At 42.4% G+C, this 26,287-nt stretch overlaps 1 long non-coding RNA gene across 2 annotated transcripts in view; it reads left to right on the plus strand.

The window, feature by feature from the left end:
- The window catches only part of LOC142813884 (uncharacterized), a 236,565-nt gene that overhangs the window by 116,019 nt on the left and 94,259 nt on the right, over positions 1-26,287 (plus strand). For both annotated transcript variants that reach the window (XR_012894715.1, XR_012894714.1), the window contains exon 2: positions 22,534-22,621. This is a non-coding gene — a long non-coding RNA (uncharacterized LOC142813884). The remainder of the gene's footprint in view (positions 1-22,533; positions 22,622-26,287) is intronic.

Here is a 26,287-nt window from a genome sequence, read left to right on the forward strand (position 1 = left end):
GTCACCGTTTTAACGATAACGGTGATCATACCTTCATCTTTTGAATAACAGATCTGCTGCAAACGCATGCATTTTTCCTATATACTTTCGTCTTAAATAAAAGCAAGCACGTCTCAGTTAAAAACAAGGAACTGTTTAAGCTGTTGGCAGTTTGGGATCTGTCATGTGAAACTGCCTAAGTGAGTAGGTGCCACGAGAATTGGGCAAGCCCTAATAACGAGTGCATCGAATGCGAGCGTAAGACAGAAGTCTGTTCTGCAAAGGGGATTACGTGAAACAGGTGGAAGCGAGAGAGAGAGAGAGAAAGAATAATGTAGATAGAGTGACAACAACGAAAAGAAATGACCAGGATGAAGACTTGAAACATATAAAGACAGAGGTAAACATGAACGAGAGAAAAATATAAAAAAGACACAATAAGAAATAGAAAAGGCAGAACAAGGGGCAAACAGAAAGAAAAAAAAAGAAAAGGAAAGGAGAGAGAAGAAAGCAGATAGAAAGAGAGAGATGTGGAAAGAAAAACGACGAAAGGACTATTTCAGAGAGGGAAAGAAAACAGAAAATAAATAAAAAAGTGAGACAGAAAAAGAAATAGATAGTCAGGAACAAATAACCAAAAAAAAAGACCAAGAAGAAAATATGCAAGAACCAGAGAAAAATAACGAAGAGAAAAAAAAAGAAAATAGAAAAAGAAAGGCCTCTCCACGCTGCGCTGTTGCTTCTGTTTGGCGCCAGAACTGCGAAGCTAGAATAATATTTTTTTTGTGGGTTCACAAAAAAATAAATGAAAGAAAAACTATGCGAATTAAAAGCAAATACTTGAACCGGCCGCTATGACTAAAAAGCGCATGCACTACATCCTGCTTAGAGGGCGCAGTTGACAGGCTCAAAAGCTCATTGTGTCACATTAGAACACACTTTCAAGTGTATTTATTTCTCCAGGACTTAGGCGATAATTTTCTGTATAGTATTCTTAACACACACACACACACACACACACACACACACACACACACACACACACACACGCACACACGCACACACGCACACACACGCACACACACACACACACACACGCACACACACGCACACACACACACACACACACACGCACACACACACACACACATGTATATATATATATATGTGTGTGTGACACACACATATATATATATATATATATATGTGTGACCGACTCGTGAAGGACGGTTCGGAAGTATAGTGAACTAGATTTGGAAGGAATCGGTGTGGATATATATATATATAGTCTAGTAGATCCTCCGCGAGCGGTCACAACGTGGTTTATTTCGACGTTTCGGCCTTGAGTCTGGCCTTCATCAGGATTAAAGGTACAGTTTGTTGGTGCTCAGCTTTATACAATCTCAAATCAGGGGGAAAGAAAAGAGGAAAAAAACAGAAAAAAGGAAAAAAAAGAGAAAAAGAATATAAGGTGGACCCCCCTCGGGCGCCCCCCTCCACTCTTCCTTCCACTTCCCCCTTCTTATCTCTTCCCTTTCTCCCCTTCACCTTTCTGATGTCAGCGGTCTCTGTATGCTTCCTTTCACTAACGCATTCTTCCCGACCAGACGGCGCCTCCTGGCACTGGCGGTTCGGTGTAGGGCAAAAAAGAGCTTTTTTAGGAAGATCTAAGCCTTTAACTACTCGGAGCTCCGTCAACATTTCGTCGTAGAAAGAGGGGTGCCGTGTATTGCAGCAGAGGCTGGTAAGCGGGCATTTTAGGAAGTTTTAAGCCTTTAACTACTCGGCGCCCTGTCAAGCGACCTGTTAGTGAAAGGAAGCATACACAGACCGCTGACATCAGAAAGGTGAAGGGGAGAAAGGGGAGAGAGATGAAGGGGGAAATGGAAGGAAGAGTGGAGGGGGGGCGCCTGAGGGGAGTCCACCTTATATTCTTTTTCTCACTTTTTTCTTTTTTTCCTTTCTTTCTGTCTTATTCCTCTTTCCTTTCCGTCTGATTTGAGATTGTATAAAGCTGAGCACCAACAAACTGTACCTTTAATCCTCATGAAGGCCAGACTCTAGGCCGAAACGTCGAGATAAACCACGTTGTGAGCACTCACGGAGAATCTACTGGACTATATGCAACGCTACGGCCCACTCAACCACCATGCCTGCCTATATATATATATATATACTTCTTAAGAGTGGTGAATGTAAAAAAAGATCACGTACGAAGAAAGAACTTGCACTAAGTCACAAACTTCTATACATCTAAATAAGAATAGGAGCCGGGCCGTATGTGTACTACAGTAAATCTAATCGCCCGTCTTGCCGTCTTCAAGCAGAACGTTAAGTTTCGTACCGCAGCAACTCCAGAACGTTGGATGAGCACGTCACCTCTTTGATTACAATCACCAGACTTCGTAATGAATTAGAGAGATTTGCATGCATTGGCACTGGAAGCATCAGATTCAGACTTGATTATCGGCAGTCGTCCTAATGCGTGCATTTCAGCTTGTGCAGTCGTAAGCATTGTGTCTTTAGAAATTATGTCGTTTTCCCTAGTGTAGAAGCCTTTTGTATCTTTTATTCCTGTATAAACTTCCGGTACATCAAGGGGCGAATGAACAAACCGCAATGTATAGAGATGCATAAAGAGGACTATTGTGTTATTAGCACACCATCCACGTTTATTATTTGTGCAAGCCTTGTTTACGAAAAAAAGAAAAAAATCGAGCCAAATAGGCAGGAGCCGAAGAAGTTTCGTTGCCTCGAAGTTCATTTGCATAAGGAGAAAGCTCTGGTGCCTAGGCTTGCCGTCTTAATTAGTGGCATGCCTCTTAGAGCTAGGCGTGGCATCCGCACCCCGAACTGATCACTGTAAGAAAAAAGCAGCACGCTCTCCCAGCGTCTAAGCTGTCTACGCATCACGTTAGAGAGCTGCTCGCACTTGAATACTATAGCTACGACTACCATCATTTAATGCCCAGTGGACGCAAAGAGCCAATTTTTGCCATTTAAGTTGGCGATGCGCCTTTAATTATAACAGGGAAGCACATAGTCTCACCCGCCCTCCTCCCCTCCGGCTCCATAAGAAACATAAAATAAAATATTAAAGTATGCCCGGGGAAGCACATTGATAACGAACTCAGAGTAAGGCTAGATTAGCGAAGCTGCTTTCTGTTTAATGCGAGACAAGCGGGTCAAGATAAAAAGTCGCAGCGGAGCAAAAAATATGAATGCTAGTAGCCTCGTCCCAAAGCCGAGTTGCAATTTTGGTCTATGGTCTTAATTCAAGCAGTTTAGATGATTGAGATAAAGAGCGCAGCAACTGCATAATCAGTGGACTTACACAGACCATATTAATTGGTTTCAAAAAAAAAAAAAAACATGCCACGTTTCTTTTCGGAAGGAAGTCGCATTGATTGGGTGAAGGCAGGGAACTACGTTAAACTTTAGTAGCAGCTTTGGTCACTTAGAATACCACACGTTTACCGGTCAATTAGCGATACCTGTTGTAAGTCAAAATGAAAAGAAATGTGCGGTACATAACTAAAAGACGGGATTTTGCATGGACGAGGAAATACATAGAGTTTCCTAATACCAATAGAGGGAATTCTGGCGATAGCATCAATAGGAGCTGTAACGCATTGCACTTTAGCGAACATGGAAATTATGGGTAGTCTGTGGATTTGGCTAGTTTTCATACTTTACGTTCCTTCTGGCTTCGCGTGGCTTTGAAGCTCCTTTGTCACGAAACAACAATCGGCCAATATTCGGCAGGTACGCTTCACCACTGTAATATTTTAGGCTCACCAATTGGAATCAGCTCCCGACATTCAGAACGGTTTGTTATTTCATTCGAAACAAGGCCGAAACACCGCAATAAATGAAGCCACAAGTCCCATTCGAGGCTCGAGAGCACAAAGATTAGCCGAATTCTCGCATTACCTATCATTCCCATGATCGCTGAACGATCACAGCGCCAGAGAAGGTTTTAAAATGTTCAGAAAAGAACTCTACCTGCTGTTTGGCGTTGCCTATAAAGAGCAATTGATCAATTGAGGTTTGGCGCATCCGATTCTATTCAGCGCATCCGATTTTTCATTTTGACTGCTGCGTTCTGAAGTTGTTTATTCTCCCTCATTTTCTCTATCTGCATGTATGCTATGTAAAGAACAGTCTTTCTCTCTATTTTTTTCCTCTATCTGTCAACCTTATACCATCCCGTTCACACGTGTAAGCTAACTAGCTGTTTGTCCTAAGCAAGTGCACTTGCGTTCATTTTTTTTCTGTACTGCTCATTCTTTCCGTTTGCAAAAAAGAAAACAATCTGTTCTTTCAAATACGCTCGGTCGACGTGGATAAACCTTAGTGCTTATCATTGCTGCTTTATAAGTTCAGTTCATGCCAATGAAATCTAGCCGCAAATACAGTATAAACACAAGTGTCAGCTCAATGCGGGTGTTTGGGGCACTCACGTGGCCATTGAAACTACCAAAAGCAGTGGTCCTCAGAATGAAGGTACGCTGACCTTTGCAGCCCAGAGCACCCTGAGAGAGCCATAACTTAGAATTAACGTCGTTATCAACGACGACAGATTGATCCGACAGCACTTCGGCGTCAGGATCCCGACGGCTGCCTCAGCTGCAGAGTGGCATGTCATTCCCACTTACTTAATTAGAGGTCCGGCCCATGAGCATAATAAACATCTCGCTAAGCACATTAGTCTGACGTATTGCGGCTGCTCTCTACAACAACACCAGATCCCACTATGTCTAACCTGCTTTATTTATACACTCGTCATGCGTAATTTATAAGGCATGTTTCCGAAGTGGCATAATTGATTTTTTATGTAAGATGCACATTAGATGTTTGTTGTGCGAGAATAATTTTGACGTTACAACGCGGCACCTCATTGCTTGTAAATGTTTTACGCTGTGCTCTCAGTAGTTCAGTGGCGAATATATTTATGCCTATCCTACTAGAAAGTATACATATTTCAGCTTGCTGATACGAAAAGCACCGCATTGAATAGGGCAACTCAAAAGAAGGGTAGACGAATAAGCAAACATGACCTCGTACACTGTTTTACATCACATTGTGTGAAAGCGCTGTTAGGTGAGTTGTTGGATAAAAAAAAACACGCGGGCGTCAAGTTCACGCTGTCGTGGAGCCCATTACGATGGAGATATTTACAATAATGACGGTGATTAATATACAAGCAGTGTTAAACAAACAAATCTGGTCACCAACGTTTTTCTGCCTCGAGCGTGTTTTTGTAATATAAGACGCCACAGTTCGCGGACTAAAATAAAGTTTTTGTTCGTGCTGTTTATTGTTTTCTTTTCCAGCTGTTCTCTTTTCTTCTGCTCGCGGAATATTTGTCTTTGCACTATGCCTCGAGAATCGCGACTATGGCACTTTTTTCGAGCATGTCTTCATTCCGAATCAGCGCTCTCATTGTTCTGTCTATATTTGTCTTCACTTGCGCCTTCTGTCTTAAACGCGGGATTGCTTAAATATTGCCGATGGCAGGTACTCATAGGATGTTGATAGACAAAAAAATCACTAGAAGGGTGCATTTGACCCACAAAAACAGATTTACAATATCACCTAACAGTTGCTAGTTATTGCAAATAATATCGTTTATTGATAAATTTCACTAAAGATGGTACCTTCATTAGCATACACTACTCATATCCCAAGAAGAGAACCAAAATATCTAATAGACATACAAAAAAAAAGTGAGGAAGAGTACTGGAGATCATGAAAAAACGCAAAATTTTTCTCAGCAACGCATACGAGCATGATGAGGGACTTTATTGGTTTTTGAATAGGCGCGCATGCTTACAAAACTCGTTAAAAGTGCACACGTTTTTATAACGGCACGCATGTGCACACAATAAAATAGCATTTTAGTTATACGCACTGAGAAGCGCATATATATATATATATATATATATATATATATATATATATATATATATATATATATATATATATATATATATATATATATATATATATATATATATATATATGTTAATCCTGACGAAGGCCGTGCCACGGCCGAAACGTAGAGTAAACAATTATCAAATTTTCGTAAGTGTGCTCCTTCATTCTTAATTATATTTGCACCGGACCCACAGAATTTCTTTTTTGAATCATTTTCCTACTATGGGTCCCGGAAAAGCCACTACGAAAATTGTTGACTGCAAATACCCTAAGAGTGCCACATCGACAGCCATTTTGGGTGACTCGCAGACAAAATACTTATACCAGCATTTTGATCCGCTTCATGCGGGTACACCAGCCTTCATCTCTCAGAGTGGTGCTACCATCAGTGATTTAAGTTCACTATTGGAATTCGTGCCTCCGTTAACGGAAACGCTCATCCTTCACGTTAGCAGCAATGACATCCCAAAGTGTTCCGGCAACGTGGCTTTTGCCAGGTACCGCGAGATGCTGGATATCGTAACGAAACGGCGCCCCGCTATACGTCGAATATACGCAAGCCTGGTCCTGCCACGATCCTGCAACCGCCGTCAAGGTAGCATAAACGAAGCCTTTGTGCAACGTTGCAAAAACAAGGTTAATCCTGACGAAGGCCGTGCCATGGCCGAAACGTAGAGTAAACAATTATCAAATTTTCGTAAGTGTGCTCCTTCATTCTTAATTATATATATATATATATATATATATATATATATATATGTGTGTGTGTGTGTGTGTGTGTGTGTGTGTGGCGTATGCATGTGAGATGTGGGAAAAAGTGGCAAGTAGTGCACTGGGTGGCCAGCCCTGCTCTAGTTTGGGAGTGCCTTACCGGGGCTGTCGTCGCCAGTGAGGTCACTCCTCAGGCGTTTTTTTGCACTTCATCATCAGGCATGGCGGATCAGGCAAACGCGTGAGGGGGACACAGAATATTGCATGGGCAGATGAGGTTAAGGCGTTCGCAGGTACAATATGGCAGCAGGAAGCACAGAACAGATTTGATTGGCGGAACACGGGAGAGGCCTTTGCCCTGCAGCGGACAGAGTCAGGCTGCTTCTGTTACTGATGCTACTGCTGATGATGATGATAATGATGGCGATGATGATGATAATGATGATGATGGTGGTGATGATGATGATGATGTTGATCGATTACCAAACTTTCTTGAGAGAATGGCCGGTAATCTAACATGATACAGGATCTCAGTATGTGCTTCACAATATCCTGCTGCAGGCATTCAAGAAGTTCTTCCACATCTTCGTCACTGTGACCGCAGTGTCATTGGAGACTAGCAACAAGCAATAACATCACTTATTTTTGTTCTGTAATGACATGACGTAAGGAGATATTGGCATGCCATTAAGGTGCTTACGATGGCTTAGCTCTTGTAGGGATCGAGCATACCTGCCTAGAGCATATAGGTTCCAAAATTTCCGTTACAAGTCCACAACACATACAATATACAAGCTGAAGAACTCCATGTCACTATGGCACCTAATAATTTCCGATGAAGTGCGTAAGTCATATATTATGTAGATGAATTATCACTTGAAAATACAGCAATATCCTTTCTCAACTGTTATTGCTGACGATTTATGTAGAAGCCGAAGAATGGTTGGCACGATATAATGGTACTTTTGAGTATTATTTATCGGTGTCACTTTTCTTACTAAAAAAAGCTCGATAATGAGAACTTGCAATAAAAAGTACGTGCGGTAACCTTGACGTTTCCGCGCTCTTTACTAGAGGACTGAAAATTAAGGGTCTAAGGGTGAAAGAAACCAGGAAGCGATCATGTACCAGTAAATGCAGAATACATGTCCTCTCGCTGCAGCTATATCATCAGGGGACGATTAGCGCTCCCTGTGCGCCAGTAGCTGATTTCCTCTATAAGGTTACGCCGACGATTCATCACGAGGGTGTTGCGTACGCTTGGGGGAAGTAAAAGAGAAGGTTGGAGTCAGCTCTTTCAGAGAGGTATCCTAAAGCCTTCCGGTCAATTCTAAGTACAAGATGAGGCATTCATTCCATTTACCACCCAGTCATTCAGTGATTTGATGTGGCTGACCCCTTCCCCCGCCCCCTCTCCCTCTATGTTTTTTATAGAGCAAGCTGCTGAGTTATTTAGAAGGCTTTCGACATTCCCCTTCAAGCTGTCTTGACGTTATTTCTATCGTTAATTATTTCGCTCATTCAGTACGTTGATTCAATGGCCCACATTCAAACTTCCAGTTCCCTTAGTCAAGTGTATTGCAACAATCCAATCGTATCCAGCGAAGGTTTGCGTAAGTTGCGAAACAATTAGCAATAAATAACCCTAACAGAAGTTACATAGGCATCGTTGCCATAGAATAGAGCTTGTTCACTCTACAGAGGTTACTGTGAAATTTTGTTATCATACTTCACAACTTTTCACAATTACCGTTACATTCTAATGATTTAAGTAAGTAAAAAGCGCTAAGCATTAGCCATTTGAAGAAATTTAGGAAATAAGCAGGGTAGAATGAAGTCGGCCGCATGCGTTTACGGCGGGGAAAAGCAATCCATTGCCAAGCCTGCTCATGAAACTAAGCCTGCTCATGACAGTGAGCCTTAGCTTAAAAAGAAGGTGTTAACAAAAGAAAAAAAATATGGAAACGAGTTACATGGTTTACTCTACCTGATCGTCACTGAAATAAATGCACGGCCGAAGCATTGCTGCCGATCTAGCGCTGTCACGTGCTCTAATGCTGGCGCCCTTGCTGAACGTACAACGATTAATTGCAACCCATCCCACTAAGAAGTCATGCTTTTCGAGATGTTTTAATACGTTTCTATGATGACCTGTTCTTTGTGTTTGACAATTAACAATGTAGCACAGCCATAGGCATTGCAATGAAGTTACGATGATGCATTAGCAACGTTTGTTGCACTACGCGATGCATCAGCGTCGTCTGTGAGTTAGGCAAAAGTGTTCATTCGCTTACGTCGATGGTCGTCGACACAGCAGTTTTGAAGAAGCTAACAGAGCAATGCGCTTTGTTCTATACATCTGATTGGTGACGTATGACCTCCTCAACAAGACATAAAAGGCCGACATCGATTTGGCAGACAAAGAGCTAAGCATAGAGAAATTGTGCGGCCCGTTAAAAGGCGTAAACGTCAATATTTTAATGCAAGACAATAGTGCTTTTCTAAGACCGAATGAGAAACAACTGTTAGTGAAATAATGTGAATTAAAAAGAGTGATATGAAGCCATCATTGTGATACGAAGCTTTATGCCAGCACGACAAGAGCGGAGCTCCTTGCGCTTCTTGTGTGGCAGGTACTGCGAGCACGAATAGTCATCATCATCAACCAATACGCGCTCGCTTCTCTTTCTTCGATATCTGCTTCGATCACCATGTCCGCTCATTTGTCCGACGTGGAATACAAAAACTATGATAGGCTAGTATGTTACGATGATAAATATCGCGGAATATCTACTTGTCAAGCGACTAAAAAACACGTGGCACCACGTAATATATAGCCACGAGACTGAAAATCTCGTCAGATCATGTGCCGACAAGCCACGAGGCTAAATAAACGCGTAGCAACACTCACGTGACTAAAATAACGTAACATTGCGCAACGTTTAGTCACGTCACTAATATTAAGCAACATCGCATAACTGTAAGTTACGTGACACGTTTCCGGCAGCAACCACGGAACGGCTACTCACTTGACCAAAATCACATCATATAACAGGTAATCATGTGCCATGTTTAGCCAACTCCAGCCGTACTCACTATTACTAACAAACACTTAGCATCTCTAGGAAAAGCTTAAAACTAGTAGTTCGGCTTAGCTAGGTCGAACATTGGCTCCATTGATGTTTTCAGCTTTGTGCCGCAATAGTAAAAGCTGCACACTTCTTCCAACAATGTTTTAGTGATCTGTACTTAAAAAAATGTTCGAATAAATTATTTACCTACTAGCGGCCTAATTTTCTACGTGACATGGCAGAATATGCACTGCCTATAATTTTGTGTCAGAACGAGGATAACCTTGCTTTTTTTTTTTTAAGGGAGATATTTCTTGACTTACTCAAAACTTCCGCAATAATTCTTTTCTGTGACTGTAATATTGACTCATCAGAGCACTACAGAGGAAATGTCTTTTTAAAATCAAAAGTGCAACGAGAAGCGCCGCCATCAAGAATATTAGAGAAAGCAAGAATCCTAATTTCCATGAGTCTTCTTGAAAAGGTCGTATAATAATACAAAAAAAAACGGAAACTTCTGGTCGGTGGTTAATCACTTTGTCATGACGAACGATGCACGGCCAATGTCGTTATTCGTAAAAAAATTGAGCCAGCTAATTTAAGAAGAAAAATTAAAAATCAACAAAAAATTTGTCCCACGTTCTCTTCATTGCGCAGGATTTTCTATTTTACTTTTAACTTAGCTATATTTCTGACGTGGCCGTCCAGGTTCATCACCGACGAGGTTTGCTGAAGGCAGGAAATAATTTTGTAGTAGGTAATGAGCGCGCAGACTACAGTTTATTGAATTTTAACCCACACCGCGTAATGCAATACGCTTTTTTTTTTTGTGGAACCGCTTTTTGCAATGTCCGTGTTGTCACTGTTAGCACTAGCTAGATTGCCATCACAGCCAACACTGATTTTGGAAGCTTGGTTAACCTTCCCGCCTTTGCTCTCCATTTATCTCTTTCTCAATGCCTTTTGGAGTTGTCATAAGTACTTGTTTTTCATCTCAATTGCAGGCTTAATACTGAACACCTTGCGTGAGCACTTTGACATCTGTTTTAATTTAACTCATCATTCACAAAGTTTGTACGCCCTACATCAATTCGTTTTAACCAACATTAGTTAAATCTCGGCAAAAGTTCTACGTTTTTAATTTTTTTAGGCGTAGTACCAATGACAGCTTTCCAGAAACAAAAAAGTTGGTCAATTAAGTCAGATGCTTTTGTTTTCTAAGTGCTGGTAGAACTGCATGCTGCAGCCCTTAAATGGAAGACAGCTCATTTGTGTTATTCCCCTCTCGCCCTGTGTAGGGTAGCAAATGAACTTAGTCTAGTTAACCTTCTTACATTTCAGGTATATCTTTCTCTCCCTCATTTGTGTTGGCGCGAGAAGTCACAGTGGAAAAAACAGGGTCTGCCACATCGTGATGTGCCTCTTAATCGGCAAGAAATGCACGGAGTCAAATCGAATGTTATTCTAAGAACGTTTCGGGACTGTCTTTTGTCATAATTCATCGCACGGGTCTTCGCACATGTAGTCTTTAAATCTACTTCATGCTTGTATAAAGAAACTCAGCAAAGTGCAGCAACCACTGCCTTTTCAACAGACTCTCGCCGTTCACTATGCTTAGGAGGCTAATGGAGGTTACGGAGGTTAATGGAGGCTAATGGAGGTGTCGAGGAATGCCATACAAGGACAGTATTTATAAGACTGACATAAAAAAAAACTAAGCTTAAAACTAACCAGTGCCGTCATTATTGTTGGTTATCTTACATTGGGTTGAATACTGAAACATCATAGTTGAATACTGGTCAAAAAATTGCACTCATGTAAGTTTCTTCCGCTTGAATGCATCGCAACTAAAATCACTTTCGAGCGCGTAATGTGATGTGTTTGCCGATTTCGAAAGGCGGATAATCAGAACAACGGTTCCCAACAGTCAACTAGGATGCTACTTTCTGGTGGACAGCGAATTTGCTACAATAATGTAGTAAATAAGGTCAGCTAAATAACAAAAGCTAGATAAAATTAAAAAGGACTGAAAGCAACGCATACCTGATTGAAAGAGAGCGATGCATCACCGACTCTGTGAGGTACACGGGCAGTCGATTTTTGTCACATCTTTTTTTTCGTCCATATTCTGTCGTTGTATTTGCAGCGTATATCATTCGCTTGGCTTCTTTTGACCAGTTCAAGAAAGTTGTGCTGGAAAGAACGCGATGCAATTTATTAGGTCTAAATTTAAGTATAGTGGAGAGACATAAAACAATTTTCTTTGTTTACTTATGTCTACTTCCGCAAGCCCAAAAAAGCCCCCCTCCCCAAGAAATAAGCGCTCATGCATTTCACCCGCGCAGTACAATCGATAAGAATAACAACGCCAGCATGCACCCCCCCCCCTCCCCCCAAAAAAAGGGACTTTCGTGTTGTATTTTCTGTCCCTGCACTTACTTAAGCTCTGAGGGCAAGCAGATCAGAAGTCACCGTTTTAATATAAGCCTGCACGCCTGATGGTCCCCAACCATTTTATTTGCAAGTAAAGAGGTTAACGGCTATGTTCATAGATGTGCTTCTATACACGTTATAGCGTGTGAAGGACGCCCGTTGAATCGTGCGTATGTCGTTCAGATTTCGTTCAAGCCAACTATGATTTCCTATTTTCCCCTACAGTGACGTGATCTCATCGAATGCACTCGAAATTATTGTTTTCATCTTTTCAGGTGCCCAGTATTCGAATATTTTGTGACTGTTCCACCAATATCTCCGGAAATTAGCTTCACATTATTGTGCAATTCAGTTATCGTTGCGAACAGGTCACACACAGAAATATAGCTCTTTTTTCTGTTAAATGTAACGTTGTTTTTTCTGAACATGCTAAAAATTGGCTCCAGGCTGAGAACAAGATAGCAGTTGATGCATCTGACACAGAGAAAGATGTCAAAATGACACTGCAACTCAGCAATCTTGGGTTTCTCAGGAGCGCGAGGAGGACGTATAGTGGCCGCTGAAAGAGATTACCACAAGCTACCATTGACTGGAATCGTGGATGAAGGAATATATGGAGGAGAGCCCGTTACATCACATTTTGTGAAACCAACCTTGCGAGGACTCCTCCTCGCAAGGTTGGTCACACTTTTGTGGCTCGCGCATGCGCAACTGGTACCGGTGAGAGGGAGGTGAGCCGCGCCAGCTGGTTCCGAACCAGCCGAGCCGCACTGCGGCCGCAATCTAATAGACGAGCTGGAAAAGCGAAACTTATGTGCTGATGAAGTGCTAATGTGCAGCAATATTCTCTTTTAAAGCACCTGTGTGCCATTCGCAGCCTCCCCCCCGCGCGGTGGTCTTGTGGCTAAGCTACTCGGCAGCTGACCCGCACGTCACGGGATGGAATCCCGGCTGCGGCGGCTGCATTTTCGATGAATGCGAAAGTGCTGTAGGCCGTTAAGCTCAGATTTGGGTGCACGTTAAAGAAATCCATGCGGTCGAAATTTCCGGAGCCCTCCACTACGTCATCTCTCATAATCAAATGGTGGTTTTGGGACTCTTAATCCCACATATCAATCATATCAATCAATCCATTCACAGCCTCATTACGGCTTCTAGTGGCCATCTGCAATAAACGTACAGCTTTGCCACTTCGTGTTTGATCTGATGAATGCAAGAGAACAACGGTGCCATTCGCCCTGATAATCACCACCGACAGGCCGTTTTCTTCGACAGAGACGGCAAGTTTGGGGTACGAGACAAGTATACAAAGAGTGAAATGTTTTTTAATATCTAACAATTTAGCCATATGAAGCGCCTCCGAACCATTCGAAGCTTGGAATACGAGTGCTTTTGACCGCAAGTAATATGAACTAAACTCGCAACCGTGAAAGCGTATGCTTTTGTAAGCTTTCAACACATTGCATCATCTTTGATGTGCAGCTGCATAAACATAAACATACAGAACTCCACCCGGCTTGCAACAACGTGTTCATGTGAGCGATGATGCAGACGACGCGAGACGACGGCAAGACCAAAGATTCCCAGAACGACCCCGCAAAGTAAAGTGACTTTCGTCACACTTTTCACTCTGCAGCTCCGATTGCGAGCGCCTCTCTTCAGCTCTCCTTCCTCCATGACCGGAATGATTACTAGTGCTCACCTTTCAACAGCGAAAGTCTCGGGTGCCTCATCGAACGCGAAGATTGGCTGTCGGCGTCAGCGACCTGTGTCTGCCGCATTAACACGAGTGATGCAAAATGATCATCGCTTGATGACGTCAACATAAAACGTCACCATAACGTCACTTTAGCGTCATCGTGACGTGATGTAACATGACATCGTCGCTTGTACAAATACGGGCCTCTGATTACAGAGGCAATGCAAAAGCTGGTGGCACGCAGATAGCGCGCAGTGCCTCTGATCTCAGAGGCAGTGCAAGGTCTCGCAAGGGTCAGAAAGTCTTCAGAGGGGAAAAGGGGGTAAAGAGAAGATAAACACACCAATTGAGAACAAAAAAGATGGCTTTCGCTTGCGAACAATTTTATACAAATGCACGGGAGACCATGTGAGCTTTTAGTATTTTTTTGGGAACTATACATCATTAATAATAAGTCGGAAAATTTCGCCTGCAAAACCCTAGTGTTTCTTTAGATGGATGTAACATTCATATACTCCGTTTGGCTGTCTTCGATGTATCTCTTGCTCGGATTTGCGTGTAAATGTCATGTTCTTGTTCTTTCTTTAAATATTATAAATTTAAAAAATGCAGTCTATACAAGCCTGCTTGCATAAGTACGCCAGTGCAGCACATGCAAATGATGGCGCAGGTGAGTCGAGAGGTGTCAAAAATTTGCTGTTTTTCTTAGTATCCGGAACTTCGTGTTGAAATGGTTCCCATGGATAGGCGACATTCAATGTGCATTTCACGGAAGCAAAATTAGCGAAACAGAGAAAGCTTTGCCTCTGGCACATTCCTCACGGAACTTTACCCGACATATTCGCCATTCAATTCTGCTCATTTGCATATGAAAGCATGTCTTCCATGAAGCTTTTCTATGTCACAATATATCTTTTTAAGTTAGCGTGATGCTATTGTTGAGTTTTAATGTGTATTCACATTCGAAATTATTCGGCAAAGTCTTTCTTTTCGTGAACTGCATCTTTGGGCCACATCGGCGTATAATTATCTCGTAACTATACTTTCGTTTTGACTGATGCAAAGTGTGTGATGCTGTCATACATAAAAAATATGGACTTGCGTATTCATATGTATATTCGCAGTTGAAGAAATACCTCAACACCGATGAAATTGTATTGCTGCCCTATTCATGCTCATTCGTGTAAAACGTGTATCTGTAATGCACTGACACTTTATATGCAGTGATTGGAATAAGAATATCCGTACACGATACATGGTTAAATTTCATACAAATGTTTCGCGTTTTTTCTGCCTTTTCCACTGCATTTGTTCTGTTCTAACTGTTTTGCTTCGGAGAGGTTGAGGCCCATGTTGCCTCGGCTACTCCATATCAATAAGTTCTGCAGGAAAAAAAACAATAATACCAAATGATACCCAAAAATGAACAATTTGAAACAGAAAAGAAAACATATTAGCACACTGAAACCAGTTGAAATATCATGTCGATGCACAGTGTGCTTGCAGCAGTTCACACTGTCATAAACTGTTCACACGCACACCTTCTTTTTCTACTGTCAGTATATGCACAAAAACATTTCATATATATCAATTACTGGCTGTCTATCACAGGCACGTATCCAGTCCGGTCTCCACTAATAAGTCTGTCAGAAAGATGTTCGCCTTTATCTGAAGATGCATCTCAGGCCATGGTCCAAGTAGTTTCTTTATTGTGAGGGGCTGTCTGTCCAAACGCTAATTTGTTCCTCAATTTTTCTCTTTCATTCGCGTATTTAACGCACTCCAAATTAAAATGACGAACATTTTCTTCTGCATGACCACAATGGCATTCCGGGGAGTTATATCGATGCATTTTGTGCAGGAAGCTGTTTGTGTATGCTACTTGCAATCGAAGTATGTGGATTATTGTCTTTAAGTGTCGTGGGAGATCTGTCGCTATGAAAAACTTCCTGCGTTGATCAATTTCATAAAATACTGATTCCTTTCATTTAGGGCTACCAAACCACTTCTCCATCGAACAATGGTTGGCTCCTTGCGTAATATAATGTCGAATATCAACCCAGACACAGGGATTGCACAATCCCGTCCTTCGTGCAATGTTTTTTTTTTTTTTGGGGCGACTGTCAGCCTCTCCATTTCCCTTTATTCCAATGTGACTGGGTATCCATTGGAGTACAATGTTGTGACCCTGCGTTCAGGCATACGCCACAGTTTCTGCGATGCATTGGGCTGTTTCACCGTTTTTGTAAACTCACATTTTTAATTGAATGAAGGGCAGGTTTGCTATCCGTACATGTCACCCAGTTTCGTGGCTCAGAATTCTCGCAGATGAGCTTGAAGGGACACTAAAGCCAACTAATAAGTCTACGTTGATTGTTGAAATGGTGGTTCAGAAACCTCGTAGTGTTACTTTCACGCCAAGGAAGGGTCTATTTTGAAATAAAATCACGTTTTAGTGCACCGCATTGGGTTAGCGCCCTTCAAATTACCCGCCTCAAGAAACGGACTGACCGGACCGTTTCACGTCACTGTTGCCATGCACAACATTGCTTGGCTTTACTGCGCTAGTAGCAGCAGACCAAAAGCAGCGGGAGCAACAGCAGCATCAGCGGCCATTGAGCGATTTCTTGGCTTCGAGGTTGCAGTCGCTTTTGTTTCAACTGCGCCCCGCTAGATGACACCACCTGCCCCGTGTAACCACGCGAAAATTGAATTTTTGAACCACTCGCGCCATTCCCCATAGTAATAACGTCTGGCGGTTATTTTTTTCATGAATCAAACAGAAGCGAAAAGCAGCATTTTATTGCGTCTCTTGATGTACGGAATGTCCTATATTTAGTGCAGTTAGATCGATTTCTCGTGAATAATTGTAGGCGGTCCTTCTGAGGTCATCGGGATCATTTTGAAGATGTCCTACTGCGGCGCTTGTGTTGATAATATTGTCGTTTTAGATGTTGTGATTCATTGAGCTTTCACTCTGACGTAAATTGTTTTTTGACTTTAGTGTCCCTTTAACTGCTTCAAAGATAGCCACCAATTCTGCTGTTGTCGATGAAGATTTCTGCGCTAATTTGTACATTTTCTAGTTTTGAATTTCGGTTATAAAGACCGCACAGGCTGACGCTTCTTCGGTGCATGATCCATCTGTATATATCTTCGTTTTTTCATTATGCATTATATGAAAATGATGAAGAGACTCGTTGGTGATTTCAACGTTGATATCGCAGAAACAACCAATAATTGGCTTATTCAACATGTGGCTTCTAGATATGCACTCAGATGTATATCGTATGACCATATGAAACCAACCACGATCCCAGGAACATGCAATGACCTATTATTTACAAATTTTCCACTGCAACCTATACAGGAACGGCTCGCCCTACATTTCGCAGCACCATCTGTGCCCCTACTAGAGGCGCCATGTCTGCTTTCTTCCGTATGCCATCTATTTCACCGATAACGTTGAGAAGCGGCAGCGTCCAATGTAGTTTTGATGGTTTCCATCATTTAAATTCTGGTACTACTGCTTGAAATGATGATACACTATCCTGTAGTCGCGTTGGCGTCCTTTGTATTAGTGCACCAGATAAAGGATGACTCTCATGTTGCGTGAATGCATTTGTATTTACAATGCCAGTGCAAGACACGCCAGCTTTACCACTCGAAAGGGTTGAAAGCATGCTGACTGTTTCTAGCAGTTCAGGTGACACAGCTGAGTAATTAGTTGATCCATAGCATAGAATTTTCTAATCTACCTGTTAGGACTGAGGAGCCTGAGGCTTGTACTGGTACCTCTAACATGAAAAGCTTGCAATACAGCGTGGAAGAAAGGAAGAGAGACAAGGAAAGTGATTCGGTGAGGAAGTGCTCGTATAAGCGCGCCAAATGAAATTCCTAAGGGGATAATGAGAGCCAAGCGGAGAAAGTCGTAAACCTCCATAGCCGCTTCTTTGTCAACGCACGAAAACGGGCCAGTGTATTGTGGATCTGTATAGCGACAAGCTACGTTACGCCTGCATTAGAACGGCTTGGCACCGCTGCTACAGATTACGGGGCAATAAAATGCCAGCATCGATAAGCCCACAAGCAAGCGCTGGACGACAAATGGTCCACTATAGCCAGTGGCGTAACTAGATAGGACGGCGCCCAGGGCAAATATATTTCCGCGCCCCTCATTATGCCCGTGATAATGTTTGTTATTATTATTATTATTATTAATAATAATAATATTATTATTATTATTATTATTATTATTAATAATAATAATATTATTATTAATAATAATTATTACTACAGCTCCTATTAATAATAATATTATTATTATTAATAATAATAATATTATTATTAATAATAATTATTACTACAGCCCCCCCCCCATTAAAAGCGCTAATGTAGGCTTCCGCGATTGCCTACTGGCGCGCGGCGGGCCATTTCGGAGGCCAAGGGCCACCAGTTCTGATTTCGATGAGCTACGCCCGCGTTTTTGTATAGTATTTTTCTTTTTTTATTCAAACTTCCGGAAGTCCCTTACCCGTCATTGTTCTCTTCCAGTCCACACTGCAAAAATCTTGACGGCACGGGCGCTTCCCAGGCCCAAGTTTCTCGTACCTAAGCTTTCGCGCTATTTGTGCATCCCAAGGAATGCAGGGTGAGTACAAAACAAAGCAACCAGCTAGACACCGCGCCCTCGGGTCTGGTATGGGGGTTAAACTGGTCGGAGTGTTCTGCCGTTTCGCTCCGTTCGCTGTTCCATTGATGGAGGTCATCCTTGTGCGGCCGCATTCTTTCAGGGAAGTTCTTGGTTTCTCCAACGTACGAAGCGGGGCAGTCGGCACATGCTGTCGGGTACACTACGCTCTGCGCTTTTTTCGCAGGTGCGTGTTCTTTGGGCCAAAGGATGAACCTGCCCATGGCGGTGGATGGCATGTGGGAAACGTTGACCCCCGCCCTTCTATTGCTTTGCTGGCGCCCGCGATGCAGGGAATCAACAAACGTCGCCGTCGTGTCACGCTTTCTCCGTCTTTCCTCCAGAGAACTCTGCGAATAAACGCCTTTGTTTAGCCTTTGGTGCCGAGGTCACGGATTATATTCGCCCTTCCTTCCGCCGCTGCGTGGACGATTAGTCGTTGGACGATCGGCTATTTCGTTGGAGTTTTCTGTTCTTACTCAAAAAAGGTGCATTCGAACTTTTTTATTTTATTTTGTTTACGTACGTGGTTGGTTTCAGGGAAGCTTTCAGTAAGTGGTTTGGGAGGCTGGTGGGGTTCGCTGAAACTCATCTAACCCAGTGCTGCGGAGCACAAAACAAAGCTTAGCCGAGGGTCATGGGAAGGCACGGAGGTAGCGCAGCAAAATGAAAATAGAGGATCCTTTTCCCGATGCAAAAGCCATTGCGGCAACCCTTTCCTTCACCACCATCCCCACTTCCAGTCGTACATTACAACCTCGCCCCTCCCCCCTTCCAGGCGGTTTTACGGAAAAAAACATTGACAACCTTTCCAGGGGGCGCCAACCCGCCAACCCGAGGACTCGGCTTGGCGCCCCCTCCCTAGTGGCGCCCGGGGCACTTGTACCCCCTTGCCCCCCCCTAGTTACGCCACTGACTATAGCGACAGCCGAACCATAAATCCAGTACGAAGCTGGCTGCAGTCATCGTTGTGTCATCAAATTCCAATGAAACCAAGTGGGTTACGAGGAGTATGGCACACTTTCCGAAGCATTACGTGAACTGACCCTCCGCGGCGCCACCTATTTTCACTCGGGAACTCATCCGAGATAGGTAACCAGCAACTAAACAATGTATTTTTTATTGGGCGTTGCTGTCTCCTGTAATACGTTAGTGCAGCTTCGTATTCGAAGGAAGTTTGGCTCTTCGCAAGAATTTTCTTCTTATTGATTTTCTGCGCCGTTGGAAATGATTGATGTACCGTTTAGTCGAGGCGTAAGAATAACGTGCAATGCTGAATTGTAATAGCCTGTAAAGGCGACCCTGTATGATCGTCCAATGGGTTAAATAACATTAGATACACCTAATAAGGAGGTGCACATAACAGAGAGCGAGAAAAATAATGGGTCAGAGGGGCTCGGATTTTCGAGCGTTAAAGAGTTGTTTGTTCATCAGACTGAACACTGCATAGGTATGCATTAGAAGTATGCATCAGCAAATAGAGCCTTACCAATGTAACGCCACTAAAACACTACAAACTATACAAAACTGTACCGAATGAATAATATTTTCTGAGAAAGAGGGGAAGTTAAAGGCAGGAAAGCTAACCAGAAAAAAATTCCGGTTTGCTATGCTGCTGTTAGGAACCGGTGAGAGGGGATAGAAATGGTAATGAAAAGAAAAAGAAGAATTAATCAAAATGAAGGAAAAAAATTCCCGCACACTCAAGCATGGCAGTGTCATAGCCATTTAGCTATAGTCCGGTCGACCTCAGAATCTCCAGCAGTGCCTTCGTCGCTTTTTAGTTGGAAGCTCAAACATTACAGCACTCCAAAACTGGCTGCTCGTAAAGCAGCCGGTCATCAAGCCGTTCTACTATTGCCGAAAGCTGTTGTCTCCGGGAGCTGTAAGAAGGACATCCAAAAAGGACCTGTGAAATGGTTTGCTCACTAAAACAGCCATGAGAGGAATCACCGTCTGCCATTCCGATTCGGTAAAGAAAGCTGTTCGTGAACGACGCTCCAAGCCACAGGCGGCTGAGTTCGGTCGTTTCGGATCGGAACAGTGCGGATGGAAGTTGAAGTGACGGATCTATATAGTGAATGCGTTGCGTTCATGTTAATAGCCGGTCGTGTTGCGCATTGAATGTGTTATATCAAGCGTGAGTGAACGACAATTTGATGCTGCATCGGTTCTAATATAATAGTGAAATGGCTTTATCGAAAAGGCAGCCGTCGCAAGCGAACATTTATTTCAGCGTTATTGCATAAGCTTGGATCACTTTTATTTTGTTTTTGATTCTTTTTAAGGGTTGCTGGCACTTCGCGAGGAGGGCAATACAAAGATGTGTCAGAATTAGTGCGAAGAGTAGGAAGAAGAAACAGACAGAAATGCACTGGGTGCACATCAGCTCGTTTACAGCTGTCTAAACACTACTGGCCCTGTTGACGCGTGCTGAATTTCTCCCAGGTTAACCTCTACAGATATCATTCAATTTGACCTCTCTATTTTGCCTTCACCAACATAGATAGATAAAAAAGCAGATTTTTATCGTTATTAGAAGGATGTTCTCAGGAAACTGTCAAATCATGTGAACTGCAGCAGCGTCAGAGGAAAAGGTTGCTGCAAGTGCATGCATTAGTGGCTTTGTCTCCTCGTTAGCGCCTCCTTGTCGGCAAGGCGGAAGCAACCAAGTCCCCGGAGAAGTAAAGGCCCCCTTACGGAATGCGACGCACGCACAGTGGAAACCAACCTCGTCTGCAAGCTAAGCACGCTTGACCACGCCAGCTTTGTAAGGACTCATTGGTGCTCACAAAATAGACACCAAAGAAAGAAAGCAAAAACAGGAGTGCCAGTACAAGTGATTGCAGACGAGCAAGCGAATGAGCTGACTCGCTTGAGGCAGCTTCTCGGACTTCGTGTGCTTTCTGCTATAGCTCTTTTCTGACTAGACCACCTTTTTCTGCTTGGAAAGCAAGAAAAAGTAATTGCGAGAAATTTCCTCACTTTCTTTATTAGTACTGGGAATAGAAAATGGCTTTGATGGTGATGAAAAGACGAGATAGAAAATAAAATTGCCCAAGTCTTTCCTAATTTCGTAGGTTGCTGAATTCCCAAGGAAATTAGTAACCCCTGGTCCTATAGATTCAGGAAACTTGGGAAAAAATTGCGCGATGCCCTCCGTGTGTTGCTTGTCTTACATGCCAAATCGAGTTCGAAATCTTGGAGAAGACCAAAATAAAAAATTTGAGCAAAAGAAAAAAAATTATACCCGTAGCAACAGTAAGGCCCATGCAGGAAATTGGCCAGTGGTGTAGAAAAGAGGAGACAAATTATAAAAAATAAACAAACCATCCTCTAGTTAGAAAACGAACACTGACAATCCTATAAAGCTACACTCACTACACATTCTGTTGTCCAATGGTCTAGTGGTCCAGTGGTAACAAAGAAAGCGATGTCAACACCACAGAGTAGAAAAATTCGGGTAAATTTTGGTTAGTGTGGAAAAAGCTTGACGAAGTAGTTTGTACTGCTTAACCGAAGAGAGAAAGAAAAGCCTTGGGGTGATGGAAATATTTCGTGATAGAAGATAAACGGAAGTCGAAACAAGAAAGACAGACAAAAAAAAAAGACCGGACGTAAATGTGCTACTTTGTAAGTATAATCATCGGAATTTTCATCTATAAGAGTCTCTTCTACCACCGAGAGCACACGTGTTTTAGCAACACTAATGATACTGGAGTACACAGGCGAGAAATAATATATGTTACTTCGTATGAAGTTCTCACGTGATTGATGATTGATATGTGGGGTTCAACGTCACAAAACCACCATATGAATATGAGGCGCCGTAGTGGAAGACTCCGGAAATTTCGACCACCTGGGGTTCTTCAACGTGCACCTAAATCTGAGCACACGTCCGCACGTGTCCTATATGCGGATATCATTAGTGCGAAAGTGAAGAAACGTAACAATATACTCGGCTAGGGTATTTTTATGCATTATAGCTGATATGGTTCCCGCCATTGCAGGTGCCAGAGCTGACTTGTGCGCGGAACGGTTCGGTCTACCATTACAGACAAGACTCGACTACATTGTCACAGCCAGCTGTGAGTGATGGTAAGCACACTGCTTCAATTTTTACCCTACAAACTGCTTACATTTCGAAGAACCTGTTTCTATGCAAGTCGGCATGTCTTAGTAAAGAAGAAAACCCTGCACTACCTTACAATCTGATAAACAAGAAACACGCATTACCAGACGTGCACGATGAACAAGAATAACCGAAAATTTGATAAACCAGACACACAGGTCTGTGTCCCGTCTCGCCGAAAAATGCAGAAGTTCAGGGGATTGCGGAAGCTCGAAGCGATGGAAAACTCGTGAAGACAGGATGCTGCTGAAGCCAACGCTTCGACCAGTGGACTTTTATTCTTTGAGAATGCAACTGGTTTACGTGATTGTCAAGTTGTGCAGAGTGTTCCTCTCAGTTAACTGTTGACGATATGTACATAATACGCCCCGCACATGGAGCTTAGAACAAGTTTTAGGGAGACATAAACAGAACACCTGTGCGACGTCTCGGAGTATGAAGAGAAAATTTTAAAATTTTGGCTGATCCTAATGCCATCTTTAAGTATGACAAAATGTTAACGACAACGAGTGAATATAAGGTGAATCATAATGTAGGGTACTTCAATTGTACAGTTTTAAGTGTATTGTAGTAATTGTGGTATAGATATGAAAAAAAGTAAAGTGGACGAAAATAAAACTTACCGTCGACAGCGACCGAACTTGGTACTTTCGGATTAGGCACGAGACTCTCTTTCCAAATGCTTCAATATGCTTTTCTAGGCGTCATTATCTGCTAGTTTTCGTTAATTTTATTTCAAACAGAGAAACAAGCGCTCATAATAACTTCCTTCATTGATCTTGATCTGACATTTTTCATAAAGCTCCGTAGATTTTGTGGGACGGGAGCGCGCTTGTGATCGAAGTACATTGTCGTCCTAACATTTTCCCCCCACCAATCAGTCAGCGGCAGATCGAAGGCTTGGGATGTGTTGTTAGAGCTCTGTGCTCGTCTTCTCTTGAAAAACTGCAACTGTGAATGGTAGCGAGGCAGCCATTTTACCAAGAATGCATCTTATTTAAGCTGTGTATGTATAGCATATTATTTACATGAAACCAAAAGTCCCTGTTCTTTCTTGACGGACACCTCAAAAAAAGATTAGCCGCACTTCAGTTCGAGTTAGACTCAGGAGATAGGCATGCTGTGTTCATATCATAAGCAAGCTACATCACTCAGAAGGCCGCCGCGGTGGTTCAGAGGATATGGGGCTGAACAGCTTACCCGAAGGTTGTGGGTTCGATTGGATCCGTGGCGGTTGCATTTTAAATCAAATTGAGAATGTGAAAGGATGCTAGAAGCTCATGTGCTTGTATTTAGGTGCACATTAAAGAACCACAGACGGTTTACATTTACGGAGCGTTCCACCAGCGTGGATTATAATCATCTCACGGTTTGGCACGTAAACCTACGTCGAGCACTACCACTGTTACTATGTCTTCAAGCAGATAGAATAGTGGTGTGGCACACTAACAGTTATCTGGTCTATGAATAAGTTGAATTCTGAAGATATGCATGCCGTAGTAGCATGAACAACGAGTGGCGAATCCAGTGAATCAATCAGTGCGACTATGAAACCGCCTCTATACCATCACACCAAACCTTTTAATATTTTGAACTCCAGCCTGCTTCGACGCAAAGCATTGTATAGTAATTTTGTGCAGTCAACTTACTGTTTATTTCTTTCTCCTTTTAATGTTCTATTTCTCTTCATTGTCTCCATCTTTAATTTCACAGTGTAGGGTAGCCAACCGTACATTTTTTAAAACCTCCCTGCCTCCTCCCTTTCTGTGTGTTTTCTTCTTTCCTATGCCGCCTTTTCTATCGCAAAAAGGTCTTTCGATTTCCGCCTACGCGCTTTTCAAGCACTGTTTGAGATGCATGGCATTAATGGGAAATATTCTTTGTTGCTCCTACAAAGGAAAAAAAGAAACAAGTCGGCGCCGTCGTCACTATGATGCCACAGCAAAAGCATAACGAAAATAGTTTTGAATTTATACCATCAACAAGTACTGGTAACCGTAGTATAAGGGTCAGCATCGCCGGGATTTTTCAGTAACAGGTTACTTGAAAGCTCATCAAGCAGCCATAAACGCTCTTCTATGCAGGGGGCTTGTTTACAGGTACGGGATGCAGCAACAAAGGCGATGCGCATTTGTAGAGTATAAAAAATGTCCTGCGTTTTATTACACAGAACAATAATCTATGGGTATGGAGAGTGTTATCAAAACATCACTATGGGTCCCCTATACCCTTGACTTTATAAATTATGCTGGAAAATATTATCCAGTTTTCGTGACACCGCTAAATTTGTAACAAGTTTGAAATCTTATAAGAATGCTTTTTGAAGCCGGCACCTGACGTATAGAGTTTCCTTACCCGTAACAACAAGCAGATTTTCTTTACACAAAGCGCTATTGCATACCTGCAAACTTACTCGCGCAGTTAATCTCCTTAAAATTTTTCTACGATTATATTTTGCCACCTATGTAGCATTAGAAACAAGATGGACGTCTGAGTGATGACATCCCCTTGTTTCCTTTTTTTTCTGATTCTATTTTTGACAAAACCAGGAAACGGGCCTTATTTTCACCCGAGCACTTAAAAAATCTGTAAGCTAAAAATATCTGGGGTATGACGCCCTAAGATGTCCTTAATTCGAGGTTATTGCCTGAATCACTCTGCTCTTTCCTTGTCTGTTGACGCTGCGCCAATCTTAAGTAGTCCTGAAGAACTCCAGTTTTTTTTTTAGCTCATTGAGGTCTGTCAAGAAAACATGATCTCACTCATGTGCGTAGCCGAAGAAAACCTCACAAAGTCAGACACTATGCATCTTAACAGAGATCAGAGACAATAATCATTGATGTGTTTATTAATATATTGAGCTTTTATGCTTGTCGCAATTACTTATGTTGCCAAAAGCATGATTTACGAATTGCAATATTTAAAGTGTGGTGGCTCTACAGATGTACAGGTGTGGTTATACAGATATGTTCGTATGCAATAATCAATGTTTTCTTCTATGGTACAGTCTGTTGCATGTTTTCAGAATATTCTGACATTTTTTGTTTTTCTTATTGCATACGGCTTTGGTGTTTACTTGCTAAGTCAAGCTGTGGATGTTTAGCTTCTTTTACGACCAATGATCTGCTCGCAGATTTTGTTGAGTGGTTTAATTTTTTTTCTTCAGAGTAGTGTGCTTTACATCAGATGTGAGAGCTGCGACCATCCGAGAACCTTTCAATAAAGGCGCTGCAAGAACATTTTAGACATACAAGCAATCAGGTTAATGCGTTCTATCTGACAGACTGCCGTCTCTGAATCACGTGACAACTGACACTTTCAATGACGTGTCAGTGACACTTTCAATGACAACTATTTTGTGTGCGCATACTTCGAATTGAAGCGTTTAAATACTGGTCAATCAATCTTTATCACAACAGGAATATATCTAGAAAAAGAAAGCGCATATACAGACATTTATCCCCATTATTGCCCAGGAGGAAGGCCCTTTTTCTAATCTCAGCTTCATTCGCAGCGTATACGTTGAAACCACTCGCAAGAATTAAGCAATCGCTGACTTGACGCAATTTCTGATACCAGTTTAAGGGATTGATACGTCCCGAAAATATTTCAGTAAAGACGCTGCAATGACA

The sequence above is a fragment of the Rhipicephalus microplus genome, chromosome 4, assembly GCF_043290135.1.
Source record: "Rhipicephalus microplus isolate Deutch F79 chromosome 4, USDA_Rmic, whole genome shotgun sequence".
In the NCBI taxonomy this organism is placed as follows: Eukaryota; Metazoa; Arthropoda; class Arachnida; order Ixodida; family Ixodidae; genus Rhipicephalus; species Rhipicephalus microplus.